Here is a 12694-nt window from a genome sequence, read left to right on the forward strand (position 1 = left end):
AGTTGTGTTGTGCTTTCACAGAGCATTTCATGTCTTGGCTCAGTAAATAGACGCCTCCACCCAACACGTCCTGTAAGTGGGGAGTTGATGGGCGAGACTCGATGGTTTTAAGCGCTCATCCCCCCAAAAAAACTATACTCCCCTTTCCTAATTCCCTCTTTCCACTTCTCCACTCCCAATTCCTCCGCTCGCCTCTCGTGCTGTTATTTCGCCACCGCCACTGAGAGAAGACAGTTTGATGCAGCGACATATGGTGCTGCAGAACTGCTTATTAGAGCCATAGTTACATAAGCATCTTTTCAAAGTGGGGAACAGGCTATTTATATCCCCGCCATGACAGAGCCTTATTACACCGACATTAGAACGAATCGCTGGCGTGAGGGAGTGACAGCGGGAGAAGCAGTGTGGATTTTTGATTAAGACAGTAGATATTAATACCTCTTGTCAACGCACCATGGTGGGTTGATGTGATTTTAGTCGAGGTAGTGGCTTTCTGAGCCGTGTCAAAGTTTGTTTCAAGATTCAAAATAGACAAAAGATGAGAGGGAAGTGGAGGACAACTGGAGGGAAATCATCTCTCACGTGGCTGGAGGAGCTGAAATGAAAGGCTGGCTGTTGTGGGCGGGAACGGCGCGATGGGTGCAAGGTGAGGGTGACTGGTGGATAGATGAAGGAGCGTTCTGTAAACACCTTCCTCTCTCACCTTAACGGCAGCAAAGGGAGCCTGGAATAGCAGAGGGGACCAGTCACTTTCATTAAAGAGGCTATTTGTAAAGTTTCTCCTGCAGCTAAATGTGGTTTTCTTCTCAGGAGCAGGTGGTGGTGGCCATCTTTGCTTTTGCAATTCAAGATGTTAACAAACTAGAGAGGCCTCCAGCTGTGAGAGTCAGAAAGAGCGAACCGTAGGCGCCCTTCTACAGTTGAAAAATATGTAGCACCAAATTAAAGGGCTATTTGTGGGTAGATATATTAAAATGGTAAAATATTAAATAGAAAGTAAACATTTCAAATGATATTAGCAAGTTTTTTTTGCTCAGTTTCTGTGCCAGTGCTCCTGCTGCTCCTCTGGCAGCTCATACACTGACTATAGATAAATACTTCACACAACCCCACATCAGCCAAAAACCTAGTGTTGCATTCCACCATTGGACATAGCTCTTGGTGGGGAAAGGATTGAAGTTTGATGATGAACATGCAACACATCTCGACTGAGTAAACAGCTATTAATGCTAATGCTGGCTGCAGTAGCAGAACTTCTGAATATCAACTTTAACGCATCTCCTGTGCAATCCATGTTTTCTGGCAGCTCTGCAGTGAAACAGGGGTTATTGTATCCCTGTGGCTAGTAAATAAAGAAACTATGACATCTAAACTCTCTGGCTTCCTCACTCCATTAGCACTGATGATTTGTTTATTACAGATCTAATTTTAGAACTCCCTCTGCACTTCCTGGGTCAGTGGCTCTTTCCAGACTGCCTGGCTGACTGGAGCCTGAGTGTATTATACAAGGTGCTCAAGTGGATGATATAGTACAGACGGGGAAAACATGATTGTTCCCTTCCCAGTTGTGTGTGAAATTTAGTCTACAGGGGGGAAAAAAAGGTCCCATCAATCGATGGCCCCGCCTGGCAACAACACACCCGGCCCACTCGAGAATTGTTTTCCTGTTTACTCCTTTTATTTTTTATTATATTCAGGTTTTTTTGTGGAGTTTTTGTCTCCAGCCACATGAAATTGAATAGAGAGACTTTTGATCATGGCATGTGTGACGTAAATATAAAGGAAAATGCTGCTATGTGGCTGCAAAGACAGTTGCCAGCAGCTGATACGTATGCAGACAGGAGAAAGGGGTGGAAATGTGAGAACAGATGAAGATGAATAAAAAGAGAAAAGCAAAAGCTAAAAGAACCGTTGAAAATAACCAAAAAAATCAAGACACAAAGTGCAGCTGCAGCAGCAGCAGCAGCAGAGCTTGCTGGCTGATGTAAGATAGTAAAAGTTAAAGTCTAGTGCCACACAAATGAATGGGAATGGCTAGACTTTAGAATAGAGTCCATGTAATATTTATTTGGCTTGGCTGCTATGGCCCACAGGAGATCAAGGACCACTGCTTCACACATAGCCAGAGCCATTTGGCCATAATACCACTAACAATGGAGAGGGGGGGTGGGAGATATATGTTGCTCTCTGCCTGGGCTGGCCAAGGAACTAAAATGATTAGGGCTCCGATGGCACAGCACAACGCACAGTGACGCCAACACTTGAGGAGAGGCATAGGAAGGTTTGTAACCGTCGTAGCTGCTCATCAAAGCATCATAAAAACTTGAATAGACATGGAGAGTTGAAGGGAAAGGGAAAAGTTGATTGATTGACCGATTGGCTGCTGATGTTTATTTATTTACTTATTCATTCACTTATTTGTTCTCTTGTCTTGTTTTGTTCTCTCTTATCACAATTTATCTCCTATTTAACTATGTACTTTTTTTTGGCTGCTGTTTTGCGGTGTGACGTCTTTCTTGTCTTGTGCTGTGTCATGTCTTTATGTTTGCCACTTGTATTGCACAATAATAATTTAAAAAAAAAGAAAAATAGGCATGAATACCAGCAGCAGTGTTACTGAAAAGCAGCAACAGCCTGAAAACCACCTACTGCTGAAGCACCTGGTGTAGGCTTGGCATGGTATGTTAGTGTCGGTGAAGTGAAGCTTCATTTCACTGCCCAGGTAACACTGCAAACAAGGAAGCTGCGAGCTCGTGGTCCAGGGTTAAATGAGCCTCTAAGCCTTTAATACAGCTACTGGCGGAGAGAAGAACTCAGCGCTAGGAAAACAAAGGAGGGGACGCAGGACTCATTAATAAAAGAGCTGGCGATTATTAAAATGCAATTAATTCCCGTCCCTGGCACTTGTGCTCTTTCACTTTTGTCTTGGAGATCGGCAGGGCGGAGGACCATGATGGCGCGCACGTCAGTTTCCTCTCTCGCCAGTCAGTCGCTGCGTCTGTCACTTTTCCTCGCACTTTTGAAACATGTCCCATGGGAGATGAAGCGATGCCAAGGAGATTTCTGAGCTGGTGTAAAAATAGCCGGGGCTGTGGATTATTTTCATTGACTGTGTCAGCACACCATAAATGGGAGGTGTGTGATGCTTGCGGGTTGTTGCTTAATTACCAGCAGTCATCCATCACTGGTTGCTGTGTTGGCTCTGTAAACAACCTTGATTAATGCAATCGGATCAATGAAACACAAGCCGTCAGCCAATGGCTGCTGGTTGTTGCCATCAGTCTCTATTCAAGCTGCCGAGTACTAAAGCACAGTTGTATAATTATCGTGTCTAAACACCAATCAAAACAATTTGAGAGAGTGAAGCTGATCATCAGTCTGCAGTGGGCAATGATGGCAGCGTTTCTACCGCCACAATCAGGAGATTCAAGGGAAATGTTTGTTTTCTTTTTCCACAAGTGGCGCAGGGATCCAGATGTCTCTCAGTCAGACAGCTGATGAGAATGTGCCCCGAGAAGCATCTGGCAAACTGAAGAAGTCACCAAGCAGCACAATGAATCCTCTGGTTCTTGTTCTCACCCACAGAGCTCTCATGTCAACCAACAATGCTGAAACACAGCTGCGGGGCATGTTTCATTTTCTCTCTGTCTCTTTTTTCTGTTTGTTTTTTGCATCCTGCATGAAAGCAGAGCACCGTGTGGTCCAGCTCACATCCCCCACTGTCACTCAGGATCATCCCCCGACTGATGCTGGCCACGCGGCAAAACCCAGCAAGCCTCCCTGACATGGCTGTTACGCTAACGAGCGTGCTGAAGTCTGACGCAGGCCAGGGCTCCGGGGCTGGCCGAGGAAAGAAAGAAAAGAAAGAGGGATGACTGCTGGCCAACGCGGTGTCTAAAACAACACCATCACAGCGTGATACGGCCACAGGCAAGTCTCTGGCAAAAAGTCGGGCTGCTGGTGCAAGAGTATAGACAGCAGCGAGGAGCGGCCATCGTGAGTCATGCAGTCATACATGATGAGGATGAGCCGCTGAGGCCGGCCAATTGTCGGGGTCTCTTGAGCATATGTATTTATACAGTGTTGGGATTGCAGGGATCAGGAGTAACTGCAGGGTGTGTCAGCAAGTCAGAGGGTCAAAGTTTGCTACCAGGGATTGAATGCAATGAGCAAAGCAGACAGTTTATACCCTGATCCACTCAGTCACACTACGGCCCATTTACTGCTACTGAGAGAGAGAGAATATAACGTTATGTTAAAATACCACAGGGATTATAATTGCACTTTTTTTAGTAGTTTGGCTGGTCATGCGACCTATATTTCGAAGCGACTTATATCAAAAATATACGCCATGTTTTCTATGACCACAAGAGGGCACCGTCCACTGTGACAATGGAATGTTGCTACTGCACCATTGAAAAAATGACACCACTAAATAGGGATGCACATTTTGAATTTTTTTTCTGACCGATAACCGACGCTCGTTAACCGATTATTAACCGTTAACCGATAAGATTAAGAATCTTGCGGCGCACGGCCCAAAAAAAAAATTTTCTCAATATCTTTTTTTTTTTTTTTTTTTGCCGTTAAATACACACCTGCGCCGCGACAGCTGATCAGTGCGCTCTGTCTCAGCTGATCGCGCTCTGGAGGTTAGATCGTCCAATGTAGAACTGTTTTTATACAAAGTGCAGCCAAACACCAGGCTGAAGGAACAGCAGAGCTCCTCTGACAGCTCCTCTGTGGAGCTGCAGGAGAGCTGCAGGTGAACAGGCTGGAAAGCAGCGACGTCCTCTTTTTTTTTTTTTTTTTCCAGCGCCGTTGTTACAGGTGATGCACATCTATGTCCGTGTAGGTTACATTTATTGTCTGATCTTCCTTCATGGGGGCTGCTGCACATACTGTCAGTCCTCCTGTGTAACTTTTTGCTGCGAAATATGACTGAAGGCACGTGAACTCTGCACGTGTCGACACGCCCCCATGAGTTGACGACACAAGGAGCTAATAAAATAAATAAATAACCGATAGTATTAATCGGTCAAAGTTCTTGTTATCGGTTAACGGTTAAACGGTTAATCATGTGCATCCCTACCACTAAACCATAAAGACAGAGAGAACATATAAAATGCCATCAAAAAGAAAAAGCCACACTGTAGAATTTAAAGCTACATTTGGTAGGTTGACGAAAGTGAAAGTAAAGTCTGCAACTTGGTTGGTTCAGTTAGCTAACTGTAACAACAACAGTCTTCTTCTTACTTGTTTTCACTATGTAAACGGTGTCCACAGTGGCACCAGCAGTTTTACATTTTCCGGCTGCTCTGCCATTGCAACAAGCTGATTGAGTGGTGGAATTGTTTCAGGCTATTAGGCTATGTAGACTAACCGAAAAGTATTTCCAGATTAAATGTTTGTTTTTTGGATTCCTATGAAATAAATGTTTCAAAAATGAATAAGACTTATGCTGCGTTCGATTGCACTCGGAAATCGGAAAAATCCGACCTCCCGAAGTCGGAAAAGTGCAATAGAACAGCCCTTGAACTCGGGATTCCGACTCGGGAATTCGGGTAGGATCCAAGCAGCCCGAGTCGGTCGGAATTACGTCGCAGCAAAATGGCGTTGCACTTTCTCCTCAACTTTTACTTACGTGTCGTCTAATTTGTGTTACTAAAAGTGTAGAATTACTTTGCAGTGGCATTTCCATTCCCACTGTTAATTTGTGATTTAAAAAGGTCTGTACACATATGTAGTAGGGATGAAAAAACACACTTTCTCTCTCTCCCTTATGTAGCTGACAAAGACATCCAAAAAAACATCACCTTAGTGTGGCCGGCCTTGTTTTCCATGGCTGTGCAATGAAACGCATTTACCTCGAAAGTTGTAATTTCCTAGCCTCGTAAACCAGCCTCTCGCGGAAATGCATTTCATTTCATTTCTCGGGAGAGTCTGGCCTCATCCCCCCTCTAAGCGTTTGGGGTGGGCGAGAGTAGTAGCAAAGACGGTTTAATATCTTTGCTAGTAGCGTTGACAGACAACCCCATTCAGCCAATCAGCAAGTTGGTGTAGTGACGGGGCGTTGCACCAGTCGGTCCCTAATTGGCCAACGTGCTGTGTCAATCACAGCGGGGGACGCTGATTGGCTCGGCCTTCTGAGGGTTTCAGTCCAAACGCTTAGAATGGGGATGAGGCCAGACTCTCCCTCGGAATGAAATTAAATGCACTTCCGCGAGAGGCTGGTTTACGAGGCTAGTCATTTCCCACCTGGATCTTTCTGAGTTCCGAGTGCGATCGAACGCAGCATTATAGACCAATGTGACTTATATGTTTTTTCCTCTTTACGACGTATTATTTGACAGATGCGACTGATACTCCGGTGCAACATATAGTCCGGAAAATACGGTACTATAGTAATATGAGTGTAGTGTTGGAAAGCGTCCAATCAGCCTTCATAGAGCAAAATAAATTTAACAGTCAACAGTGAGACTCTTTTATCAGAACAATGCTATGCCCTGAATATGCCACTTTGGCTTTTTTTCATCTCAACACTGACTCAACCAAACACAGGAACCTGAGCTACGATGTTAGTCGACTTCTGTAACAGCGGAGCCCCCCTTTTTTTTTTAACCACAGCGTCAAATTCTTTTTTACAGTGTTTGACAGAACTGCCACCCTTGAGTGTGAGATGCAGCAGTGAGTGTTCAGTTCAGCCCTCTGTAATTCAAATTCCCTGGAAGAGAACATAATGATGAGCAGCTAGCACTCGGGATTTCAGAGGTCACAGGTTTGCATGAAGCTCCGCGTGCATCCACACACACAGAGTTGCAAAGGCTCATGAGAGAGGGGGAAGTGTAACAGTGGACTGGAGCCCAATTAAAATGGGCTCAAGAAAGATCCACACTCCCCAGAGTTTCATTCTTGGCTCAGCAGCCCCACTCTGAGGAAAGAGCGAGGACGCTGATACAGTCCTGAGAGAATGAAACACAGAGGAGGGGGAGAGAAAGAGAGAGCAAACAGAAAGCGCAGAGATGAGGGTGGATACCAGATGATTGAAGTGGATTTTTCATGCAGAGCAACGGAGGAGATTTAAAACAAAACCAGAGAGACTAAATGCCGGCCAGGGGGAGCTGTAATGCTTGGCTTCTTTGTGGATTCATATGGAAAAGTGGGGGGGATAGAAAGACAAGAAAAGAAAAAAAGAAAAGAAGGAGACGTCTCCATAAAACCCCTGCTTAGCAAGGCAGACAGATGCTGTAATCAAAGTGGGAATATGTGCATGTGTAGAATGAGTGTGGGACTTATTTATGTTCATGATTAGCATTTCACTACCAGGTGACCCGCAAGGCAGCACCCTGTTGTGCGCCCATCTGCGAGAGCACATTGTAAACACACTGAACCATTCACACTCTCTCTCTCTCACACACACACACACACACACACACACACAGGTGCACATAGCCCTGAATATACTGTATGTAAGGTGCATATACACTTGGGTAATTAAAACTGAAAGCAAAGGAAATATCCTGCTGGACTGTTATGTTGCATGCTGAACGGTGCCGTCGCCATGGAGAGGAGGACACACAGGGGGATGTTGCTGCTGCTTGTAAATGGTTCCTCACCTTTTGGCTACATCAGCTATTTTAAAAACTAGTTGAACTTTCATTATTTTAGGAATTACATTAGCATCAAACTCATTGAAAGGGTAAAAAAAAAAAAAGAAAAACAGCTAAACACAGAAAATTATTTTCATTGTCTGTTTTTTTTTTTTCTAATATTCATTTATTTATTAGTGCAACAATGTATTGACAATTTTCAGATTATATAAGGTGCAGCCAGACCCCTTCCTGCTCCATATTGACTCCAATACAAAGATTTTCAGCAAAACTGTTCCCTGTATTTAAATCACATGGGTTTCCAAAACATTTACTCTAGAAACACCAAAAACATATCAAAGCATTCAGGAAGTCCGATGGATGCTCATGGTCTGCTTCTTTGTCTGATAGGAGCTGCTGTTTTGTCACAATAAGTCCAAATGAGAGACTAGCGCCGAGGTAGAAAATTGCCCTCTGTTGTCATGGCAACAACCTCAAATCACCTGGAAATCTCTAAACCTCAGTCCGGAGACTCAGAGCCACAGCTGAGATCAATTCATCAATCAGGGACTCCTCTGATACTGTATATCTGCAGTTACTCTACTTTTGACCCCTGTCTCCCATACATTTATATGAAGTCTCTGTGAAACACAACCACACACGCTGATGGCTCCTCAGTGTCTGATCAACTCTTTCTCTTTTCTAGTTGTACTTGAACTTCTGGAACTGTGTTTTTAAAACTATTATGTCGTGTTGCATTTCTTCCATGTTGTGTTGTTCTAATGACATGACTCAGCCTGCTCCCAGCATGTGTCAGACAGAAAATTACTATATGAAATTAATTCAAAAATATCTGAGGGAACAGACTGCCCCAGAATTAAAGTGAAATGATACTAAGATGAGGAAGCCATTTAAATGCCATGGTTCATGATGGGAATTTTAAACACACACAAAAAAAAAAAACGGTAATCACTAAAAAACCCACTACAGCTTCTACTGAACACATGAAACTAATTATACATCAAAGCACAAACAGGTGCTATTTGCGTATCAAATCAATAACCATATATATTTCATCAATATCTCCTGGTGGTGTGTTATTGTCTGTATCCAGCTCATTAGTCATGATAAATGACATGGACGGGGTGAATAAAAAAGCAGAGCTGATGATGCTAAACCTCTAACAGACACTTGAGCTGTGCAGCAGGGAGGTGGTGGGCGGCTCTTAGGTGCAGTATAGGTACAGTAGGCTATGAACTGGGACTATGTGGCTTTTCTTGCTTCCTACACTTGTGGGAGGTCTATCTTTATGTGTGTGTGTGTGTGTGTGTGTGTGTGTTTGTGTATGTGTGTGTGCGAAAGAGTGCAACTGTTGCTCTTCACTTGAACCTTGCCGAGGAGAGGAGTCCACGCTGTGCACAATAGATACATCTCCCACACACAACCACGCTGCTCTCCTTTCCATGCCATGCAAAAAGACTCTTAATTGGACCATTGGGGGTCTGTGTGTGTGTATGTGTGTGTCTGTGTGAGTGTGTGTCTGAATGACAGATAAAGAGAATGAAACCATTTGGAGAAAAGGTGCTGTTAAAAATATTATTTACTTATAGCATTGGTGATGGCAAGGGTTTGAGAAAGAGAGCCTTGAGGGATGACAGTGTATACATGTACTTTTATAGCTACACATGTGAGGACCTGTTTGAGTTTTAAACCATCAGAGTGAGGACATTTTGGGAAAGTGAGGACATTTTGGCCGGTTCTCACTTTCTCAAGACTCTATAATAACTAGGTTATTATAATTAGGTTTAAGTTAGGTTAAGAGTAATGGTTAAGGTTAGATATTTGTTTTGGATGGTTAAGGTTAGGGTAAGGGGCTAAGGAATGTATTATGTCAATGAGTGTCCTCACAAAGATAGCCATACAAATGTGTGTGTTTGTACTTGTATAGCCATACATGTGAGGACCAGTTTGAGTTTTAAACCATCAGAGTGAGGACATTTTGGGACTGCAAGGACATTTTGGCTTGTTCTCACTTTCTCACACCCCTTCCAAGGGCTGTTTGAGGGTTAAGACTTTATAATAACTAGGTTATTATAATTAGGTTTAAGTTAGGTTAAGAGTAATGGTTAAGGTTAGGCATTTGTTTTGGATGGTTAAGGTTAGGGTAAGGGGCTAGGGAATACAATGTCAATGAGTGTCCTCACAAAGATAGCCATACAAACATGTGTGTGTGTGTGTGTATGCGTGTGTGTTAGTTACAGAATTAGAGGGGGCCAAAAGACAAAGAGAGATGCAGCGTCAGCATGGACACTTTCCCGGCCAACAAACTGGCACAGGAACACAACAGGATGGCTCGATCACGGTGTGTGTGTATGTGTGTGTGTGTGTGTGTGTGTGTGTGGGCAGGTGATCATGAGACCAATATCTACAATATGTGAAAGTGCGTGTTTACTATACTTGTACTGTATATCACGATTATTAAGAAAACATATTGAGCTTTGAGGACTTATTCTTTGGATTTACGCCTTTTTAAATGTCGGTTTGAGTGTGCGTGTGTGTGTGTGTGTGTTGCTGTTAATGTGCCAACCTCATGCCCCTCTCTCTCCTCTGCCATCTGTGCTCCTGGCATGGCTCCTTAGCGCTGTTAATGAAGGGGAACGCCCCCACCTCCCTCACTCACACTCACACTCCCTCCTTGTCATTCTGTCACTCCTCTCCTCACAGAACAATTCCTTCACTCTCTCATGACTCTACTGCTGCACTGTAAACTGTAAACCGCAGCCTGGGAATGCACACGTTTTTCATAAAAACACACATAAATTCACCGACAGCTGATGGGCCCCAGGTAGCTCTGCTTTTTCAAACACCCTCCTGAACTGTATCTCCTCGGAATCCACTTGACTTGCCATTGATTTTTTTTAAACAGAGCCTCTCAGCATGTTGCCTCTTAAGTTCAAATGGCTGAGTGCTCTCCTCCCACCCAAATGAACAAATCCTATAAATACCGCAAAATCTTACTGCTGTACTGAAGGGGACCCCTGAAGTGCTCTGAAATACACACTGATCAGCCACCCCAGCTCCAGATCATCACACGTATTTTCACACATGATGTGTTTATGGAAAGGATCCTTTGTTGGCTCGTACACCTTACACCAAATGATTTTAAAACTACTTCACAGTTGCAAAAGAAAATGTCCAAGTTGTAGAGCTCTCGCTGTTGACACCTTCATAGTACAATGAAAATCAATTGCATTTGATTTAATTGTACATTTTTATGGTCACACATGACAGAGATAATTCATTGCATGAAATAGGAGGCAGCCAATTGGGTTGATAGTGACCACAACAAAGCAAACTTGGTTAAAATGCTCAAATAAAGATGACATAAAAAAAATAAAATAACATAGAAATAGATATAGTTGAGACATTAATAATAATTAAATCAGAAATAGGAAACTGAGCAAGGGGGCATACGTTTACAGTTTCCAGACATTTCATTTTTTAAATTTTGAGGGTATGGAGCAAAACATTTACGCTGATTATGATGATATTAACTAAACAATCAATTCCTTGTTTTTCAGGATGATCTGGAACTGCACAGGAATCTAAATTCATGCACTTACAGTATAGATTTGAAGCACTGAATCCCCTTTCCCTATCAATCAATAATATCTATTTTCAGCTTTGACAGGAATGAGTCCTGCTGGTTGTCCTGATGGTACATCACTGCATTTCAGCCATGACAAATGCAGTGATTCCAAATCATGTATGAACCTTTTTTTTTTTTCCTGCCCGGAAAGTCCAAATTTCAATGATGGTATAGGAACTCACACCCACTGCCAAATACCCACACATAAGAGCAGTGTTTATGCTACCACACCCCACCCACAGTACATACACCTCTATCCCATGATGTAATGTAGAAAGAGCTGCCAATTGGCATCATCACGAGGAACGCATCCTGTTTGCTAACACTGTAAAACTGCATCACTTTAAAAAAAAATCTAAAATTCCTATCATTAGGATACAAACCTTTTTTTTTTTTTATCGCTTTAATTTGTCTGTCACTGACTCAAAAAGCAAAACTGACCAGTCAGATGTGAAAAACCCATTTATATAATGACATGTTCCACCAGGCTTCAACTGTCGGGGAACTGCTCTGCAGCCTGTGAGGTGGACAGCTTATCCATTTTTCATAAGTGTATTCAGCCTCACACTCCATCACACCCTTGTTTATGCGCCGGGCTGTTTGGAGGGCAGAGGTTGAGGGAGGATTTCTTGGATGCCATGCCTCGCCAGACCCCCAGGTCCAATGCCCTTTTTTCCTCGTACTTGCCTCCAATGAGTTCTCCCTGGTGCCAGCTCAGGGAGGAGGTGTGGGGTGAGGTGTGGGGTGGGTGGCGGGGGCTGGAGCAGATGGGTCGGTTCAGCATGGCATCACACCAGCCGACGCAGTGGCATGTCAAACAGGCGGTCACAGGCCCGGTGCATGCCAGGCACAGCCATACTGTACCGCCATATGGGAATACCGCGCGCTGAGAACTGATTGGATCGGTGGACAGAGTTGGATGCGCGGCCTGATTTCCCCCACAAATCAGAATAAATAAGTAGAAATGTCAGAGTGTATTAGAACAGGTCTGAAACTACACACACAAACATGAACGCTGAAAGCACAACTGCACACACACAATCCTCTCTAGTCAAGTGAGGACATATACCTCGCACTCCCGATCACACACAGTCCATATTATCCATCAAACAGCAATAGAGAACACACACACACACACACAATCCAATATCACACTAACCAGCCCTGGCACTCGCTCTCATCCATACACACACTGACACACACACACACACCCCTCCCTCTGTCCTCTGCAGATGGTGATGATGGCCTGTGTTTGGGAGGTTAATGGCTGTTTGCTCCCCATAACCTTCACAGTTGATTACTCCAGTCTACTGGTGTCTGGACGACGGGGGGGCACAACTCAGAGACACCGAACCCTCCCCACCCCCCTGATCGTTGCCACTCTCACATGCTAACCGTGGTCTTTTATAAATGTTAATGTGAGATTGAGGACGCCATGTGCAAAATGGTGTGTGTC

The 12694-nt window shown here is 43.9% G+C and overlaps 1 protein-coding gene across 1 annotated transcript in view; it reads right to left on the reverse strand.

The window, feature by feature from the left end:
• nrxn2b (neurexin 2b) overlaps positions 1 to 12694 on the reverse strand; it is a gene marked incomplete at its 3' end in the record, with an annotated part of 720187 nt that overhangs the window by 358176 nt on the left and 349317 nt on the right. The gene's annotated exons all lie outside the window — the stretch shown is intronic.

This window comes from Trachurus trachurus (genome assembly GCF_905171665.1).
Source record: "Trachurus trachurus genome assembly, chromosome: 18".
NCBI lineage: Eukaryota > Metazoa > Chordata > Actinopteri > Carangiformes > Carangidae > Trachurus > Trachurus trachurus.